Source organism: Epargyreus clarus, unplaced genomic scaffold (genome assembly GCF_041222505.1).
Source record: "Epargyreus clarus isolate Ecla_fem2 unplaced genomic scaffold, WU_Ecla_fem_2.2 ptg000029l, whole genome shotgun sequence".
NCBI classification, from domain to species: domain Eukaryota; kingdom Metazoa; phylum Arthropoda; class Insecta; order Lepidoptera; family Hesperiidae; genus Epargyreus; species Epargyreus clarus.
This window is the reverse complement of record NW_027332235.1, coordinates 12,083,006-12,105,750: the sequence shown is the minus strand read 5'-3', so window position 1 is coordinate 12,105,750 and position 22,745 is coordinate 12,083,006. Positions and strand designations below refer to the sequence as shown.

The window sequence follows — 22,745 nt, the reverse complement described above, 5'->3', positions numbered from 1 at the left end:
GCGTGAACAATACAGTTTAATTTATGAGCAATGTATCTCTGACCTGAATACCGAATTTAACTGAAGTTTTTTGTTACGCTTACTTTTGCAATGTTTTTCTAAACAACGGAATGAAACATACGCTTTTGATTGTTCGATTTTTAAGGTATACGTTAATTTTGACTTCATAAGATGATGGTTAAACATTTTTTTAACATTAAGGTATTTTATTGTCATTATCCACTGCTTGGCATGGGTCATAATGCAAAGATAAGATAATTGTACATCATTCTGGCCAAGTACGTTGTGAGTGTACCTTTGTGAACTATACAGATACTTTTCTATACCGTTAAGGTAAGTAAGTTAAAGGTCGTAGGTTCAAGGATGCCTAAAATTGTCTCTCGAGCTAAGTAATTCTCATAGTTCGTTATTTTTGGTATGAAGACAACGCCTGAATATTATTGGTGAAAGTAACTAACAATATAGGACAAGATTCCAAATTTAATGTGAACTACCATTTATATTAGCTATTCTATAAACCTTCCGCTATTTCGCGATTCCAAATAAATAAACAATTACATAAAATAATCTGGATAACATACATAGATTCATCTCACTGTTAAGAACAATAATTTATTAACCGTAAATCACTGTATGAACTACAACACACTAGATGGATAAGTCATTTACCAGTAGGTTATTTCATTTTGTGGTAATCCTGAAACCAGAGTGCAATAGCGAAGTCGTCGTCATTGTGGAGTCGGAGTGGGTGACCCGGTTCCGGCTATCGCTCAGGTGCGCTCTATTTTCGTCGCATCCTGCCTTGTCTGTGCTCCGTGCATGCATTGGCACTATTTCGTCGTTAATATTTCTTCAAAGAAAACATGCCTTTGTCAAAACAACGCTTGTTACTTACCTACATAGCCTCATTGTAAAATACTCTTCAGGGGTTAAATATATTCAAGCACAAAGACTATAAAAAGTGCATGAACTTGCCTAGAAAAATATTTGAATTCATTGCCTATTATTCCAGGCCAGAAATCGTATCTTTGCAGAAACCCTTCGCAGATCAGACTGGTAAGATGTCCATTAGCTATTTATCCAAAGTAAATGTTAATGAGATTATTGATTTTTATTCGTCAAACTCGTAAATTAAAATAAGCATGAATGCAGCGACATTCTTTTAGCGTGAATGTCTTCTCAAAATAAATATGTACTTGTGGTTTTACCGATGAGAAGATTGCACTCCGTTCATTGTATTTGTATTTTATTTTTCTGATGATTTTAATTAAAGACTGAATCAATTGAAATTTCCACAATTTTCTGATCCATAGAAAATATCTCTGGGCCATTCTTTTCAATCCAGCGATATAAGTATGTAGGTACTGTAGCACTTAGGTTTACGATCAATAGATGAAAGGTAACAATGGATACTGCGGATCAGTGGGATTACGTTTTCGAGATGGAGCACATATATAAATGTGAGATACGTACATATGTATAAAGTACCATGGTAACAAACCTAGTTACGACACGGTAGAGTGCAGATGTACTGAGGGGTACAGTTACGATACCGGTCGGCAAGAGAATTACGGGTTCCGGGTCCCGGCTAGGAAGACGTCTAGGATAATTGTAGATTTTTGATGTCTGTTTGATTGTGTGTTTTTTGTCACGTTTCTATAGCATTCTATAGCACGAATGTAGGTATACGATCTTATTTCTACAGTCGTAAATTCACGTCCGAAGAAAGTGTTCGTGTTATTAGTCAACTTATAATATAACAAATACATAAAATGCTTAAGATCACATAGGACGCGGTGTGTTCCCCCGTAGACAGAAAGTTGGCTCTTATAAAAAACATTAAATAGTTATTAAAAACCAAATAACAGGCTGTAAAATACTCTTGAATACTCATTACACGGTTGCAAAACCTTATCTTTCTTCGCCAGACCTAACCTTGTGAATAATGTAAAGTAGCCTTGGGTGCGGATATTGTTTTCGGATAATCCACGACCTATTTTATACAGGCCGACCTTAAAATCGAGCAGCCTGTCCTGAAATATTAATCAGTTAGTACACCGTTAATCAAAGTCGTTAAAAGTAATAGTCGTGCTCCATATAATTTGGAAACTTTCAACATTGGCTCGTCTGGAATATTTTTAACCGACAGCAGAGGTTATTGTTTTTTGAGCGGTTGTACGCATGTCTCTTTCTTTGGCTTGGGATTTTAACATACATATAAGGTGTTGTTGGATTGCTCTTGATTGTACGAGTGGCCATAGGTTATACATTAATGCGGTCGTATTTTGTTTTTATAATAAATACTAGTTAGCCTTATCTCGTGATTCCGATCTCATCTATCACTGGTTCCTTCTCAATCTTCCAACACCAGTTCCACTCTACTTCAATGTTTGCAAATATTTTGAGCCACAGTGCTTAAAAAGCTTCAAAACAAAATCAAATATTTATCTGAAAAATATTTTATATCATTCTTTACAATTTCCGTTACATATTACATCCGCGGTTACGTAAGCCAAATCTGAGTTGAAGATAAGCAATCAGGCCGTGTCTGCGGAAACATACAGATAGTGGTAGAACATAGTGGGGATAGCTGGATATACATATTTATAATCTCAAAAATCGGTGGTTCTGGTATGTATCTTTATTCCTTTAATCAAGATCATTGCTGTATTTTCATCTGCTCTAAATTGCGATACCGTTAACGCATTCATTAAGTTAACCTTCGCATACCATAGTTAATTCACCATGCAGGCAGTTCTGCGATAACAGTTGCTATGAGCAAGGATATCAGTTGAATATGTAGCAAGCGATTAAGACATTTAACGATTCACGTGCAATATGATGCTACGATAGCAGTGATAGCCTAGTGGTTAAGAAATTTGGCCTCTCGATCTAGGGGTCCGTGGTTCAAATCCCAGGCACGCACCTCTGATTTTTCAAAGTTATGTGCGTATTAGAAATTAATTATCACTTGCTAAACGGTGAAGGAAAACAACGTGAGGAAACCTGCATATCTGAGAGATTTATAAAAATAAAAATCTTCAAATGTATGTGAAGTCTACCAATACGCACTTGGTCAGCGCAGTGGACTATGGCCTAATCCTTTTCATTATGAGAGGAGACCCGTGCCCAGCAGTGGGACCGTAATAGGTTCTTGAAGATGATGCTACGATCCGTAACTAAGTATTGAGGGAATTTTCGCGTAATATGTACTTTGTATATGTTCTTACAACTTTATGTTATAAGTGTGTGTCACCTGCACATTGCCAAATAATACCTACTCGGTGGGGAATTATATCGCCTCAATTTTTCATGTTCTAGGTGAGCGCTTGGGATTATTTGCTCCGAGCCAAAGCGTTCCACAAAAGAAGCATTGCGTTTATTTCGAGATTCAAAGGCTTTTCTTTGCGCTGTCCGTAATGGGAAGGAATGTTTTAGCCGTCTAACATTCTTAAGTGTTGGATGTTGGTTCGTTTAACACAAAAATTAAATAGTGCATTTCTATAGTCGCTCTAAAACTTCTTAGGCGCATATATTGCATCCATTTTCGCTTGATTCTACACGAAATAAATGTGTTATGAGTTGTGATGTGACTATTGTTTCAGACTTCTCTTATATAAAGTGTTACTATCATATTTAATAACATTTCATTAACATATCTACAGTAAACTAAACGTTAAACTTATATGTTTCATATACTGCATGTATTTTTTGTATAGCAATTACGTAAGCTAAATTTGGACCGACACTTTCGTACCAGACCAGGCGTCTACCGAAATACTGTTTGAATGTATACGTGCGATTCTCGGTACTCGGGTACTAAATTGTTTGAGCTGATGTTTCAGTTATATAAACAAATAGATTTTGCTACTGTTCGACCTACTTACTATTTGTTTCTAGGTTTCAGGTTTGATACAAGTTTGTATTTGTCTTGTTGTTTTGTTTGTTTGATTTGATGTTTGTGGTAATGAAATCCTTGAGGAACATTTTGATATCTTATTTTATACATAAGGTTATAAGTAGGTATGTGTTAGATATGACACCCTTTATTGAAACTTAGTATATGATTAGAATACTTTTTTATTCAGGTGCTTTTAATATAAAAAAAAGTAAATATGAACTACAACAAAGAGGGCTTTTAATATAATTTTACAGGATATCAGTATAGATTTTGGCTTATGAATTTAATGTATGTCTGTTATAAATCATTCATCGTTAACATTTTAAGCCAATTTACGTTAAAACTGTTAGTGAAATAAACTTGAAACATGTTTAAACCATGAACTAAGGTTTTCTTAGGCCGTTAAAAGTAATCAAATACATATAAACTTCAGTTCCAAGTAAACGTAATTCAAATAAACCCCGCACAGTTCAGTTAGATAAACTAATCCGTTATTCGCCTAACACCGAACACTTGAAATCGTCCGCGCGCGGATTATGTTTAGCCAGTGCCCGCCACTGTTGCCATTGACCGATTTATGGCTTCTATCCGCGAACGAAATGCATTTCCTGTTTTAGATATGCGCCGGCCGGCCAGAGGAGTGGCGGTGACGCGACGCAAACATATACCGACGTGCCGTGAGCGTTTATTTTGTATGGAGATTGTGTTAAAGGCGTGGAGTTCGCGCTCCAAACGATCCGCATGTTATTTCTGTGTATCCTTGTGCTTGAGACCTACATAGTATAAGTTTGTTATTGATTTTCGATAGCACGACCTCTATCGAGAAGTCGGCTCGTGAATTAAGATGTTCACGTTGTTATTCATGTTTCTCGAATGACGATAATCCTGTACTTGTCTCAAAGCAAGTGCTTAGGAGTTTTTGCGCCCTGGCAAGTTCTCAGATTTTGTCTAAGCCTGAGGTTTTATCAGGATAGCGACGTGATTCGCCTTCCAATGTCAATGTTTATCATTATGGCCTTTTGATAGGCGTCAAGTAACATTCTTATTTAGAAGACATTGTTCTGAATGGCAACCTAAAGGGTCGGCATTTAAGCAATGTAAAATATTTACGGGTTATGTTTAGCTGTTCTTGCCGTTGACCGATTTACGAATGCTATTTCCGAACGTTATGTTTGTTTTATTTGCAAACCGAATGCTAGACGGACTGTCTGCATGGAACCGCAATTGTGGCTATTTTAAGGTGTAACTGATTTTAGGGCGTATCACTGTATTACAATACAATAAGCTGTGATAGCTCAGTAGCTAAGAAATTCGGTTTCTCATTCGGGGATCCGAGATTTGAACATCTCAGGCACCTGTGATTTTTCAAAATTGTGTGTATTAGGAATTAATGATCACTTGCTTAATTGGTGAAGGAAAACATCCCGAGGTAACATGTACGCCTGAACGTTCGAAAAAGAATCTCAAGAGTATGATAAGTCTACCAATTCGCACTTTGCCAGCACAGTGGACTATCACCTAATCCTCTCACTCTGGGAGCCCCGTAGTAAAACAGTAGTAGTAAAACAGTAATGGATGACCATGACAACTACGATAAAAATATAATCGGGTAAAGATATTTAGCATGATATACGGCAAATTACAAACATAAGCTTTATCTTTGGCCGAACCGGCTCCAAAAGTATATCAGCACTATAGGTTTATTTAACCTTTTTAGTCGTTGAAACGTATAAATGGCTTTACCGTAGCCAATTTAATAAAATAAACCGCAGGGTAAGACTTAGCAGGTGTATGTATCAATCGTCACGTAATATAAACTACTTGGTCTGTATTTCTTTTTATAAGCAGTATAATCTACTAAAAATAATATTTTATTCACCACAGCTACAAGGTAATAAATGTACAGAGTAATAAATTTGAATTAATATGAATATTCCCCTGCGCTGAACTTATACTGTCTTGTTTGGAATTTTCGTAGTTGAGAACAAAGTCTACCTAAAAAAACTATTATCACTTGTATCAATATGTAAAGCTGACGTAGTTGCCTATGACTTAAAAACAGTTTATAATGCTACGCTTATTTATATGATGCCCAAACATGAAAACGACTCTTTTGTATTTACTTAATCTTGAAAATGATTGAATATAACTTCGAAAGATTTTAGTAGGAGATTGGGATCTGGAGACTTACGTAGATTACTATACTACTATATGGTGAAAGGACAATCATTAACCACTGACGAAATTATGCCGAAACCTCGTAAATGACTTTTTTTCTTTTTTTTTATAATATAAGAGTAGCAGACGAGCATGCAGTCCACCTGATGGTAAGTGGCTACTGCAGCCCATGAACATCTGTAAACAACCCCAGATAGGACTAGATATTCCTACCTGAGGTCGGATACAAAGATTCGTGTACGATATATACAAGTGACATTAGTAGTTCACGTTTCATATGAGGTAACTCTACTACAGTAATCTCCCACGCGTCGTCTTAGGTGAAGCTAATATCAAAATCCCTTCAGATAAAATATCGTGTGTGGTTTATTTTAGGAATGCTCTTTAGATACGAATAGTCGTGGGAGACTCGCGTCGTATTAGAAATATTACGTTACTATTATTATCGAGATTATTTAAGGTTACACCTTCCCTTGTTAAATAGTGGTGACAGTTGTAGTTCGGGGAGGTAAATGGACAAGCAATAGTCAGAAAATTTGTTTTTTGTGCCGAGCAAATACATTCATTAATTTAGAAAATGGAAATAATTTTTAAATCATGGCCATACACTTCTGTTTTAATACTTTATGTCTATAACAGATATATGTAATTGTGATGCAAATATTCTTTGGAGTACAGTAATAATGTGTGTGATAGACACTGGATTCGTTTAAATCATGACATCATATGATAAACATTATTCCTTATTAATTTTAACCTAGTATACATCTAGTGTAGAAAAGTATTATATTTAGTTTTAAATTTTGTGTATTTGCTCGAAGATCAACCAATCGACACAATTTCACTCGCAAATATTTACGACATTCATTTCCGACGAAAGTGTTCTATAATAATTTAATGTTCTAATTTTCTAGTGCAGAATACATTTTCAGTTGATAAATTGCGAGTGTCGCGTGCGAGTATGAATCGAGCGTTATAAGAATAGATGCACCGACATCATTGAGGTAGGAAGGGTGCCAAGTTCTCAAACGCTACTTGTTTCTTTTCATGTTTTGACACAAATCACGTATGATTATTTAATTAATATTTGAGTTTATTGTTCGTCATCGTTTCAGTTTTTCGAGATTCGAAAAAAGCGTTGTAATGTATTATAGAAAGCTCATTGTAGATTTGATACAAACTTAGATTATTACTACTTGCGACATACATGAATAGAAAGATTGATATATCTTATTCATAACACTCGTAATAAAATACGTAAATTATTAGTTTCTTCCATTTCCAATATATTAAAACAAAAATATTTTCTATTAGTACCTAATAGATATTCCGCGTTCACGTGTTTATTTTTTGTATTGTTTTGACTATTTCAGCCAGTCTACGGCGTCACAAAGGAATTCCTTGAATAATCTTAAACAATGCTAGCGATTTCTTTTTATGTAGTTTTTGCTTGCCATTCGTAATGAGAAAATTCTCTTCGCTATTATTGATTTCCTTTATAAGATAAAATATACTTCTTTGAGGTACTTGGTCGGTTACTTGAAAATGATTATGACTGATAAGAAATTGACGTTTCTATATACCAATCTGGTCAAGATTAGCTTTGAATTAGTAAGCTTGACACTAGCCAATCCTGTAAAACATTTCGCAAAATATTGTTTTGACGGCTACGTAATATCTGGCACTAGATTTGTACTTACATACATATTGCTGATTTTTTTATGTATTTATTACTTTGTTATTTGGCATCCAAGTCCAGAAGCTTCAGACAGCTAAATAAAAATGGCGTCTAATCCGCATTAGTGAACAGAAGTGAAACGAAAAGAAAAATAAAAAGTAGGTACATACATCCCTAGGCAATATATCTAGAGTTACGTAGAACATCGGTACTGGTCGTTAATCTCCGCGCACGTCGATAGCGCCGGTTCTTTTTTGCCACTTACTACGAGAGCGGCCGCGTGGGACGCTATTAGGTTTTGCAAACTAGAGCTAGTACCTACTCGTATGTCCGAAGTAGGATCAATTACAAGACTAACAGGGTGGGTATACGTATCACTTACAAGTGAGCAAATTTAATGTTACATTTGAAAACCGATTTTGCATTTTTTTCTTTTCTGTTCCTTATATCGTTGAAATTGCTTTTTGAAACGGTCGTTTGGGAAAGCTATTATCTTTCAATTAATAATGATAATAATTACGCTTTGTACAATGAAAGCGTTACATAAGGATTCTGTGTCGTGGGCGTCGTGGACACATTTTCAAGTACACGGGCACCCAGACCTAAAACATATATCTAAAGCAATCAAATACATGTTTGACTAAGGATTGAACCCGAAACCCTCTGCCAAGCCTGCATGTAGTGTCTGCTACACCGTAAGAGTTTTCCATCAGTTTATTGCGTATTTTCAGCTATTATCCGGTAAACAAATCCAGGAAACTGTTGATCCAGGAAACTGATAATTTAATTATGTGTACACGTAACATGTAAAAACAACTGATTCCTACGTGGTTCCGACGAAGAAAATTACTGCCAATTATGTTTCGACGGATAAAATGGAAAAGAGATTATTTTTCCACGTGTAACGCTACATACGTGGTAGGAAAGGAAATAACAATTTATGGAGTTAACCTACTTTAATTTCAGATACATTACAAATGCTAAAAGTTTATAAGAAACATTTTGTGCTAAAGTTTGCGTAAAAAGATAAGATTTATTTTTCATGCATGTCATGCGTGTCGAGTCGACTAATCTACCGAAGGGATTAGTCATTCCTTTTAAATAAATTTAAGTATTTATATATCTGTTTTATTCGACAAAAGCTTTAGGTAGATTGAATTGAATGAACGTTGGATATTCATTATTCCTTACAATTGTTAACCTTACTTTTTGTGTCAGTGTTTCTGAAGGAGAAACCTAAAATCTATACAATCTGATTACAGCATCTCTATCGTACGTATAAGGGAACTAATATAAGACTAGGCAGCAATAATTGCGAGACTGTGTACTTATTTAGTAACTATGACTGACCGCTTCAGACTTTACTTTATGATTGCGGTTACCTGTAATAAATTGCAGACAGGACTCCTATTACTTTATTACAATTGTCCATGGTAGTATTAATTATATGATTCAAATATTCCGGTTCAATGAATCGATTTTAGGGCATTATTAAAAAAGCAAACTGTTCTGTCGCGACAGACTGTCGTAATGGTGCTCGAGATCGCTCCATATTGATTAACGTCTAGTCTAATAGCCATTATGCGGTCGCGGATGAGCACCGCCGAGAGCGAACCACCTGTGGACTCATTAGGACTAGATGGAAAGTAATTATAAAGGTATACCTAAAAGGTGTGTGCGTGCTTGTATTGTATTTCGTTGACTTACATGTTAGGCGATCATCTCAGTCCTCAGTAGTAGCATCGCAACCGTGATCAGATTCAGGTTTCTACCTGATTCATATAATGGAGCTTTTTATATGTTCTCCTGTTTCTTATATGGAACTGATTATATCGTAATTTGTTGACGTACATGCGAGGTGACCATCTTAGTCCTCTGCAGTATCAACGCATGCGTAATCGGCTTCAGGTAGAACCTCTGTTTTATATTTATATGGAGCTAGTTACAGATGTCTACAGGCGGAGCTGGAGTCAGGTGGACAGTATGCTGATTTGCAACTTTAATGTTATTCCAAAAAAAGGCACCCTTGTCAATGACATGCAACCATATGCGTGGTTTTAAGTTTTACGCGGGTATCCTCAACATTTTTGAGATAAAAAAGTAATAGGCCTAGGTGTTAGTTTTCTTTTCAATACCACCCATGAAGAATTCTAAGCGCCACGTCCTTGGGTGCGTTTATGTTTACACGAGAGCCCTTAATATTTTTTAAATAAAAATAGCTCATGTTAGTGTTTTAAAACTCTCATATGGTTATGAAAATCTCCGGCACTGGTTCAGTCCGCTAAATGTAGTCTATATAGACACTCAAATTAATTAAGGACGGTTCATTTGGTTTTTATGTCGTAAACTTAATCATCTGTGCAAAAAATATTTATTATTTTTACATTATAGGTACACAGATTTGAATAGAAGAATTAGTCAGAATTCGTATTGAGTGATTAATTACTTACTAAACTGCACATTCACTGTTCGTCACTAGGACTATTCACTTTTTAAATATAATTCCCCTTTCCCCTTCTACACTTGTGTAAATAGATAAATTTTCAACTAGCCCAAAAAACGATTATGTTAATAACTTCATAGTAACAATTGTAATAGTTTTTGCACATGCAAGCGTCGTCCGCTCCTTATCCATTTGGGGTGATATAACACCACTATTTGCACGTCGGCTCAGCCGGATGTAATGTAAATGAGGTTGAAAGTGTTTTGACCTCAGCGAATAAAACGTTAAATGACTTGTTTGTGTTTTATTCGCCAGTTTAAATTAACCAAGTGATACTCTGGCGGTGAGGAGCTAAAGAAGCCGTTTATTCGGTATTTATTAAATGATACAATATAAATAATAATATTAAAATTATTTATGGCTTAATTAATGTGTAGGTGGGAAAAGATGGTCGCTGAGCATGTTTATTTATTTATTTATTTTTGTACACCTTAAACTAAGGGTAATATGTTGTAAGCGTTCATAGATTCACGTGTGTGTATTTGTGTGTATGAGCATGTGCGCACGCGCAGATAATCCTTAATCATATCAGTTATATTGTCTTTGTTCCGGGTTTCCTCAGATTCAAAATGATTAGGGCAATTATTCATTAAGATAATACGAAATGTAGATTGGAAAATATTAAACAGACTTGATTTGATTAAGAAGACCCTAAACATCTTAAAGGAGTGTGTATTTACAACATCTTATGTTTACTTTTAAAATATGTGCGTAAACGATATTTTTCAAGTCTTGAATGCAATAAATTGAATTGGAGCTGTATTCGCATATTGTGAAATAAATTATATGATAGTAACGATATTAACTGATGTTGATTTTATGACATACTAAAATGCCGTGAACAATATGGCGCATATCTCTAAAAGTCGTAAATCTGTACTTATCTACATACTAAAACTAAAGACTGACTAACTCACAGCCCACGATAGGATTAACTAGGTTAAAAATATATAACGTTGCTTAGCACTTTTTTACGTAACGTGGATAACTAAGAAAGGATTTTTGAAATTAATCCCCAAGGTGCTATATAAAGCTTCTATTATCTTAATTTTCTTGCTTATATTGCCAAGTTACCGCCGTTATACTCGTATGTACGTAAGAAATAATAATTAGATTGTAACTTTATATGCAATATGTAGAGTAGAGCCCCCTAAAGCATTTTAGCAGGGTTTGAACTTGGTAACCATGTTGTCACCAGGTTCGATTCCTAAACAAGTTAAAGGATAATTTAGATATCAGTTTTGCGTTGGCGCGTCTATGAACATAATAATTGTCATTTTTAAGTATGTCGAAGTGTATGAGATACCCACAGCAAAACTTATGTGTGAATTGAATCCACATATTCACCATATTACAGTATACGCTAAATACCAAAAAAACAACCGTGTTCTGTTCTGGAGGTTCAGTAGGAATATTATTTGGAACAAAGTCGCAAGCTACAGTAATTTATTGCAATTTGAAACATAAAATGCGCTATGCATTCGAATATGCAATACATGTTAATGCACCGTGCCTTAGTTCAAGGAAAACGTCCGTTCCAACCTAGTAATTTACTGCATTTGGAATTCTGTGGACGGAAAACAAAATTAGTACGAAAAGTACGGACCGCGATGCGCTTCGAACCTGATTCAAATGCATAATGCGGCTTCCTATTGCGGAACTTTGGCGTGAAAGAACGTCTCCTCTGCCTTCAAATGGACTGCCAAGATATTGCCGATTTTACGTTTATCTACATTTTTGCGGCCTGCGTATGGATATTTTCTTTCTTATTCTTTTGGCCGCGATCCATTTTGTATCCCTCTCCTTAGTAAGAGTCTATGTCTGTCGTTGGAAGAGGTCTGGAATCTAGTTTCCGCACCAAATGTTTACTAACCACCAATAGAGTCGCTAAAAACGTTTCACGAATGATACCTAATGGCAGCAGACTAATAGGGTCACTAAGAAAGTTTCATGGATGATATCCAATGGTAGCATACTTCGTAACTTAACATTTCCGAAGCATAGAAGAGCATGTGTTGATCTACTATCGATCATCCATCTAACTAACGTTAGGTTTCAACGATTTCAAACAATAATATATTTCGGCTGCCTGAAGATTGAGATTGTATGTCAACTTTAGAAAATGGTATAAGAAATTCAAGCAAAACTCTACATTACTCTTCCCATACTAAGAAGCCCAATTTCACACACATACGTCATAATACGCACACGGCGCCGGCGCGCGTCTGTGGCACATCAATAGGTCGAGAGATTCTTTAATCTTAATAGATTTCGAAGTATATTTACACATAATATACAAAAAATCGACCTCATAATTTGATCAAGGTTCAACATTAGCTCGTGTGTTATCTTCCCCAGACGGGCCCAGACCGCGTTAAATGGTTCCGTTCACCTTGAAACACATTCGAGACTTCCGAAGTAACACTTCAAAGATTAAGGCCGACCGCACCTGACTGTGATAAAATAATGATAATATCCTGCTTTCTATGGACGAGCGCCAAAAATGTGTCAGTTTCGTGAATGGATGGAGGCAACGGTCAACGTGCCGTGCTCCTTTGCATATACTCGTATAATCGTATAAATATATTATCTTGCCGCTTGCGTCACGTAATATTGCGATGTTAATATGCGTTATATTATCGAGTTATAAATATTAAAATTAATAGCTGCGCCACTCTAAATGTACATATAACCTGATGATTTTGTGATGCTATGTTAGTATTCTCAATTGGAGCCAATAATATGTAAGCGTGATCGCTTATTGCGTTAGGTTGTTGGAAAATTATAATTAAGCTATTTGAGTTATAATTATATGAATATTCGAAGATGGTAGAACCCTTTGTGGTTCGACTCCGGCGGTACCACCGCCACACCTATTTCTACCTAATAACAGCAGTGCTAGGCGCTTGAAGGGTGTGGTAAGGGAGACAGACTTTTCCGAGGCGTTCCAGCCTATTCCTCAGGGGTAGCGGCGCATCTGTGGCCGACCTAAGGTAGGAATATCTAATTCTATCTGGGGTTGATTACAGATGATGGACATCTGTAATCAACCCCAGATAGGATAGGGCGGCAGTAGCCACTTACCATCAGGTAGATTGTATGCTCGTCTGCTACCCTTATATTATAAAAAAAAATATGAGATGAAGTCGTCGTTTTCTAACACTGCAATGTACCTAATCATTTAATAAGTACTGAAAATATTTCTATTGCGTAAGATAGAATCGTAGCGTTCATATTATCAAGGGTTATGTTTAAATAAAATAAATGAGCTGCGAATGTGTCCAAATTACGCAAACAGCATCAGAACAAATGTTTGCAGCAACATATTTTATAACAGCGGCGCTATTAACGGTCGTTTCGTCTAAATCCATCTAAAACACAATTTGTCTAAGTAATGATATCCAGCAAACCCTAAAATATTCAGACGAATATTACAATGTGCAGATGGAAACGATCCAGAAAATGCACGAGCGATCGTTGTCATACGTTCTAATGGTTTATTGGTCGTTGTTTTTTGGCTCTGCGCACAACGGTTTTTTATCGGTTCCGACCATCCCTATGTGTGCATTGTTTGTTTGATTTTCCTCAACGCAAATGGATATCCTATTTTGGTGATTGATGTTGACTAAAAACTGGGCGCATACGGTACTTTTTTGTAACATTCGTTAAATTAAAAATTCTCAATGCACACAATGCTATACTACTGTTTATTGACACCGATAATCAACACCAAATAGTGTAAAAAGGTATACTTGCCAAAACCAAATGGGAAGTTAGCCTGTTCTACATAAAGTTAATAACACATGTCTTGCTACTGATGAGGATAATAGGCATATCTCGCTCAGTGAGTAGCATTACCATGCCTGACAAACCAATAACAAAATCGCTACGTTGGAAGGATTGAGTGGCATTGACAGGTGTGGTAGGACCAATATGATTCGAATTTCTAGTGTGAAGTAGTTTTAAGTGTTGGTGGAAAGGTGCGTTGTCGCCTAACTTACATTTGTGAGACCATTTTAGTTCTCAGGATTTGCGATGCGTCTGTGATCGGCTTTGGGTAGAGTATTTTATATGGATGTAGTTATATATGTCCATCGGCGGCAGTGACTACATACCATCATCTTGACGCTCCTTTGATGTAACTGCAAATCCCTCAAAAACCCGTCGCGTCAACCTTCTCGGTGAAAAGATATAACATTCAATCGTTTATAAATCATTAAATGTTATAATGTAACTTATTATTACCAACCTGCAAACAAAGTAGGTAACTACAAACAATAGTAACGATCAATGATACAGTTATTGTTTTTATAGCTGAACTAAGCGTGATGTAATTTGATTGTGTCGGTTCGCGTCAGTTGCGTGGACTGGCGTTTCGAAATTACTTTTGAAGAAACCTTTTCAGTTTATATTTTGCTCCAATTATACGATATTGTGACATCACGACAGGGGTGTTTAGTTTTAATATGTATCTAAATATTAAAAAAAATGGGATTCTTCGTAGTTTTAGTGGAACCTCAAGTATTTATGATGCTTCATTGATCACTTAATATTAGATGATTTATTCACCGAACGATGAAGTTACATCCAAATTAATTGGACCTGTGACTACTCCTCCTCCTCCTCCTCTACAGCTTGGTTTGTGTGTTCCTTCTTTTTGTAGCTTGTTTTCGTTGCAAGTTATGAAACGATTTCATTGAGGTTTCCGGAAACACCTATGGCATAAATTTTGTAAATCTCTGAAAAAATAAGAAGCTATCTTATTTACAATCCCCCCCGCCCGCCGCGAATCTGTTAAGACGTTCTTAGTGTGTGTCCTCAAACAAAAATCGCAACAAGTGGTTTATACTGTGACTTTTTGCAAGAAAGTTATATGGACGTGTAGTGCAACAGTTTCTCTTCAATTTGGTGATAAAATTTCCTAAAAACAATGCCAATTACTGTTTAAAAAAAGGATTGCAAACTGATGTGTTAAAGTGTCGGTGAACGTTAACAATTAGAATCAGTGCTAAAAATACGTTAATGATTCATTGCCCTGTTGCTAAGCATAGTAAATAACTTAGTACGGAAGAATATCTTCATAACTTTTCGTCACTATTGCTTAAGCATACGTGGTGCAGTGTGCGCAAAGACTTATTTTTCGCGCGCACCAATCTTCGGGTGCTAAGTTCAAATCCTAAGTTCAAAAGTTTTGATTTTTTTTTTTTTTTTTTTTTTTACTATTTATTCAAGGCACACATTTTTATAGTTTTTCCCGTTTTTATTTGGTATCTTGAGGAACAGCAGATTTTTTTTATAACGTCCATAAAATCGACAACTACAAGATGAGTACACCATTGAAATGTGCCGGGTGTCACAACCCCTTACCAAAACGGGATTTTTTGCAGTGCACGATGTGCAGAGCTAAATATGATATCGAATGCGCGAATGTTAGCAGCAAAGCTTTTAAGTCAATGGAGCGAAAAGATCTGTGGAAATGCCCCGAATGTATGTGTAAGCGGCCAAAGAAGTGTAATGTGAATACCCCGGTTCGCAACACAGCATCACCAGTCGATGGAAAAGAAGAATACGATGTCAACCGGTGTGCGGCACCAATAGATTCAAGAAGTGACGAGCAGTATGTTACCCTTCGTAGCAAGTCCCAACGAACGCCCTCATTTAATGACAAAGATACCGTGACTCCTGCACATGACAACGACAAGTTCATTTCTAGAAGCCCTTATAGCACAATGGTGGAAGACCTAAAGATATACATGCGGGAACTAGTACATACGCAAACGGAGGCTATTAGAGAGGCCATCAACGATTTAACGGGTGCCATTAAAGCCCAAAACACTAGAATCGAGCAGTTAGAAGCCAGAGTCAGTTCGCTCGAAAGTAAGTCAGTAGAATCGCGACACGCTGGCTCGGTGGGAACTTCACCATTAGAGAGCGTAGTTGCGCAGTTGCAGGCCGACATAGTAGAGCGTGACCAATCTCTTCTATCTAATGACCTGGAAATATCTGGCTGTTCAGAAGTGGCAAGTGAAAACTGTGTTCACATAGTTCTTTCAATCGCTAAGAAAATCGGCGTGGAACTCGATGAAAAGGACGTCGTGAGCGCAGGCCGAGCGGGTCCAGTGCGGCCAACTACGGAGGGCAGTGGGTCTGCGCGGCCGCGGCCTATCGCCGTGCGGCTGAGTCGCCGCGCCACGAAGGACGCTATACTACAAGCCGCGCGTACACGACGCGACCTGAACACCACGGGCCTCAAATTGCCACAACCTACAAGACCAATATACATAAATGAGCGGCTGACCAAACACAACCGGCTCCTGTTCCGGAAGGCGCGCACTCTAGCGCGCGAGCTGCAGTATAAATATGTTTGGACCCGCGAGGGCAACATATTTGCACGTCAGGACGAAGGCAAAGCGCGACACCGTTTACGCACCGATACGGACTTATTAAGGGTTTTTGGAAAGTGCCATATTTGAACACGTGTTTCTATCCTTTTTGTTATTTTCTCTTTTATAGTCTAACATATCCTGTAAATAGGACTCATGCAACGCACACATACACATACACACCGAAATACTACACTACTACACTTTCACATACTAACTTACACATAAAGCGTTTAATAAATTGCACTTTCTTTAGTATTTACTTACCGCTTATGCAATGGCTTGCATGACGAAAAAATGTTTGAGATTGGGATTACTGAATGCAAGATCTTTAAATACTGGTAAAGATGAACTTTTTATTGCTGTACTTAACCACAAACCAGACATCCTTGCTATCAACGAGACTTGGCTAAAATCGGGGGAGGAGGCTCTTGCACCTGTGTTGCCTAAATACCGATTCCTTCACAAGCCGAGACTAGGCAAGAAAGGTGGTGGAGTAGGGTTCTATGTAAAGGAGGGAATTAAAACTAAGTTACAACGTCATCCGACATCCGCGCTGGAACAAATGTGGCTAGAAGTGCAGCTTCCCGGGTCTACATTAGCTTTGGGCACTGCTTATAGACCGGAGAGTGTAGGCCTTATGGAATCTCTAGATGCTCTTAGTGAATCTATGAACTTGATGGCTAGTTGTGAACTCACTTGTATCTTGGGGGACTTTAACATCGACATGAGCAATACACAATCTAATAAAAGCAAAGAAATTCTACAATTCTGCCAACAACACAGTTTGGAGCAATTAATAAAAGAGCCTACTCGGATTACGGATAATTCTCAAACTATTCTAGACCTTGTTATGACAAACATGAATTCTAAATGTAAAAAAGTAGAAGTTATACATAACCACAGCTTAAGTGATCATGCGCTCGTTGTTGTAGACTTTGATATTAAAAAACCAAAATTAGGAAAACAATTCAAACTTCATAGAGCACTACACAATATAAACCTAAATCAATTCGCAGACAACCTAAGACTCATTCCCTGGGAATATATACATACTCTAGATACAGTAGATGAAATGGTGAATACTTTTAATTCGTTTATTGTAAATCTATTTGATATGCACGCCCCTATGCGTAAGTTAGTTATTAAAGACAAACAAAAACCATGGATCACGGAAATGGTAAAATTTATGATGAGTTTAAGGGACAAAGCACTCGTAAAAGCGCATAAAACTAAAATGGATAGCTCAAAGAATTACTATAGAACCCTCAAAAACTACGTAACGGCTACGATTGAAAGGGAACGTAAGAGTTATTTTAATTATTTCATTAACAGCAATCTTAAAAACCCTGTATTACTATGGAAAAATATTAAAAACTCCACACAAGTATGTACACCCCACACAAACGTTATCCCTGACCATCTAAATGACCCAAATATTTTAAATAAACACTTTTTGGAACTGCCACAAACTAACACTTCAAACACAGACAAGATCCCTTTGAAAATCAATGACTTTCAGCAAAACGATGTCTTTGAGCTTAAACCAACAACGGAAACAGAAGTTGAAAAAATACTATATACAATAAAAACAAAGGCAGCAGGTCATGATAGCCTTAATATAGAAATGATCAAAATGACCCTTGATGTGACTCTTCCTGTCATAACAAGCATACTCAATAAGTCCATCGAAACATGCACTTTTCCATCCTGCTGGAAAAAAGCTCTGATCAAACCTATTCCAAAAAAAACTTGTGTCAGCGAACTAAAAGACCTACGCCCGATATCAATACTGCCGGTCTTATCAAAAATATTAGAAAAGATTGTATTAGATCAAGTACTAAAGTATCTAGAAAATAAAGATATAATTCCTAAATATCAATCTGGTTTCCGCAGAGGTCATGGGACCGAAACAGCTCTTTTACATGTTACTGACGACCTGACTGAAGCATCGGATATGGGCATGAGTAGCATAATGGTCTTACTCGACTATTCCCGTGCATTTGACTGCCTGGACCCGGGTCTGCTTCTAAAAAAGTTAAAAATATATGGATTCTCAGAGAACACCTGCCGTTGGTTTCGTGATTTTTTAACGAATAGACAGCAAATGGTGGTGACAGACGACAAACATGGTAACAAGAACTTCTCCTCCCTCGTAACACTCCAAAGAGGCGTTCCTCAAGGTTCGATATTAAGTCCCATACTCTTCTCAATTTTCACTGCAGACTTGCCTAAACACATACAACATTGCAATTATCATTTATATGCAGATGACACGCAACTATATTACTCTTTTGACAGCAAAAACACGCACATGGCTATTAAAAAAATTAACGATGACCTTAACAGTATCCTCTTATGGTCTCAGAATAACTCACTAGTACTAAATCCATTGAAATCTCAATATTTAGTATTGGGAACGAAAAAGCAAATTAAAAGTGCTTTAGACAACGACATACAAATTAAAATCAATGATGTTATTCTGCAGCAAGTGAGTAGTGCACGTAATCTGGGTTTGATCTTGGACGGGGAACAAAAATTTGTAGAGTACACAAATAACAGAATAAAAACTGCCTTTTACAAACTTAAAACACTTTACCAGATAAGACCCTATATCAGAGAGGAGCTACGGACGTTACTGTGCGATTCCCTAGTACTTTCACAGTTCATTTATTGTAGTTCTACATTTGGCCCAAGAATCAACTCGTACACAGAGAGAGCAATTCAAAGAGTACAGAATGCCTGTATACGCTATTGTTTTAACGTGCCCAAGCGAGAATGTATTACTCCATATCTGAATCGCAAAGGTATACTGAACATGCGTGCCAGGAGAGAGCTGCACTATGCCTGCACGGTGCATAGAGTTATATGGAACAAAAAGCCCGAATACTTGTTTGAGAAGCTCCATTGGGTCAAGGATATTTCCAGTCGCAGCCTTCGTTCTCATATACAAAATCTCTTAATAACTCCTACACACAGTTCTAGACGATATCGAGGCTGTTTCAAGTTTGCTGCAGCAAGTATATGGAACGATCTACCACCGCCGTTGAGAAAGAAAATGAGTACAGAATCCTTTAAAGCTAAATACAGTTCAGCGCTACTAAGGAGACAGATTGCTGCAGAAAACTTGAAACATGCGCATTGGAAGTCTTTCCACCTAAGGGAGTTTTTTGCTTAAGTGTGAGTAATCCCTACAGGATGCAATATCTGTACACACAAACATACATACGGACTAGTTCATTAACACTACCACACAGCCACACCCACACCCACATGCACAAACACACACACACATATATACACACAAACACATATGCTTGCAAGAGTCACAAAAAAATATAATATAAGTAAAATAATTAATTATTTAAGTTCTTTTTTCTATTCAATGTATACTGGTCTATTCACTATGGATAAGTTTTTTTTTTGTATGTCGGCTGGGATTGGGGAACAGCGCTACTAGCTCCCGCACGAGACCTGAGGGAGCAAGGAGTGGCTGAAAAACAGCGCTGCTCGGGGCTTACGTCACGAGCCAGCATAATGCTGAGCCACTTCCTTTGCCCTTCCATTTATTGTTAATTTTGTTTGCTTTTGTTGGACATTATTTTGTATGTTATGTTTTGTATCTCTATTTATGTCTGATTATTGTCTGTAAATAATTTGTTTCTTGTGTTTGGGGCAATAAATCATATTATTATTATTATTATTATTTAAAGATAAATGTATCGGTTACTCCACTGATGTTTGAAATGCCTCAAGGCGATGGTAACTCCATTCCTTCTTAAAGTTTCATCTAACTACAGTTCAAAATGATTGCCCGTTTGCTACTTTTATTGCAAAAAACAATTTTATAAAATGTACCAACGCTACATTACATTCATTGTTCAATACGGTTAAAATTTTGATAAAAGCTTATTCCCGGGCTTATTGTTTCCGACCCCGATTATGTGGTGACGTCATGATAGGCTTTGTTCACTTACACAAGTATTATGTTTGGAACGGTTCACTGTATGTTTTCAGTACATTTTGTTTTGTTCTGTGTATTTTTGTTAAATGTTTATATTATACCAGCGAGGTCCGTTTCGCATAATACACTGCGGAACGTGGGAAACAATTCTGCAAATAAGATAACAGCATTTTGAGTTTTCGGTATTAGCTTTTGTAGATAGACAGATACACGTTCTAAAGATACTATCTCTTGTATTATTGTACTTAAAACATAACAGTAATTTACTGTCAGACAATGCAAAGCTAAAATGGTACGTCTAGTATCAAGAAATATTACACAGGAGTTTCTTGTATATAAAGCAATAAATTTTGATGGATTTTTTTAGGTCTTCCAACGGATCTAAATACGAGTAGGCTGAAAGCATACACTTAGTTACATTTTGGTATATAGAAAATATGTTTACTTTTTTGTTACTTCGACTTAAACCGAACTTTGAACTGGCTACAAGCTAATTAGAGTGTCTAATTAGACCACTGCAGATACTGTCAAGATCTCTCGAGATAGCTAATAACTTTTAAGTCGGCCACCGGGCCGCGGCTTACGTCCTTACGAAGTTAAAGTAGTGGTTATCAGTGGAATCGCAGTCAACTTGAAAATTTTAATTTGAAAACTTATGAAAGATAACAATTTTTTTTATCAGTATTCAAATTGACTAGTGCGTTAATTTTAATACTTATAGCTATACCTATAGCGTTAAATTTAATCTTAATTAGCTGAATGTTGTATTTACAAACCATGTTTTAAATCAGATATTTCTGAAATGATTATTAATTTTTATTTTTTAGGCTGTTTCTAATTTGTTTCTGTTACCGCCATTTTGTTTCAAAAAGTGTGTCTTGATATCTCTTACAACTTTAGATATTTTCACAGAATTGGAATATCCTTCGATTTGCCAAAAAATATGGCCTCTGTGTATGTTGTTGATATGAAACAATATTATCTCATAATCTTGTTACTTATAGAGGTGATCATCATCAACATCATAGCCTACAATTGTTTGTCAGTCTCGATCGAATCGCTACCAAAAAAGTTCGAGGTACTATGAGACTGACCACTCTCGGGCAAGGAATGACGCATGCACGAGCCAAAGCCGACAATACACTACCACCTATTGTTTTGCTCCGACTTCCACTTTGCCCGTACCATTGTACTGACGTGTACAATCGTACACGGTGTACCGAGTGACCTAAAAACTGTTTTAAGACTTGGCGGTTTACGTTTTGTGTAATTACTTTATGCTATGCCACATTCAGACGATACATAGTAACTTGTGCAAGAGCTACCATACTGTATCGTATTTCATCATGATGTGCATATTTTTTGCGCAGTTAATGCTTAGTTTCATTTTAGCATTGCATAGACTGACATTCGTCACTTATAATTAGAAATTAAACGAACTTACCTAAGTGAAGTTCCATTTCAATTGTACGAACTGCATAGTCTCGAAATGATAATGTTGACTTGTAGTATACCGCATCCGCCAGCCTTGTGTCACGAGTATTCAGAGCTAAAAACCTCGAATTTAAATCATTTAAAACAATATACAACATACTCATAACGCCCCCTACCGATAAATGTCATTTAGTTCAGAGATCCCGAAAAACAAACAAGATGCATGTTCTTTGGCTTGATTATTTTACAACATGGGTACATGATGATTAAGGGTATTACTTATTGTAAATAAGTATGGGTGGGTGGGTTATAGTATCATTTCGAGACTATGCAGTTCGTACAATTGAAATGGAACTTCACTTAGGTAAGTTCGTTTAATTTCTAATTGTACTTCACTGCATAGTCTCTTCAATGATAATGTTGACTTGTAGATGTTTAGAGATTTGTAAAATAACAAGCAAATAAACAAATCAAAACAAGTTTTATTCTAACATTTAAATTCAAATTATTACAAGTTTCTAACTAAACCTAGATCAGTCTAAATATTTGTACTTAAACATTAATGAAGACATTTATTAATTATTACAAGTTTCTAACTAAACCTAGATCAGTCTAAATATTTGTACTTAAACATTAATGAAGACATTTATTAATCACATGAACTTAAGATAACAGAAAAATCCTCAGAAGACATAACATCTCTG

General features: G+C 36.5%; 1 protein-coding gene across 3 annotated transcripts in view; it reads left to right on the top strand.

The window, feature by feature from the left end:
* The window catches only part of Ndf (Nucleosome-destabilizing factor), an 88,921-nt gene that overhangs the window by 42,106 nt on the left and 24,070 nt on the right, over positions 1–22,745 (top strand). The gene's annotated exons all lie outside the window — the stretch shown is intronic.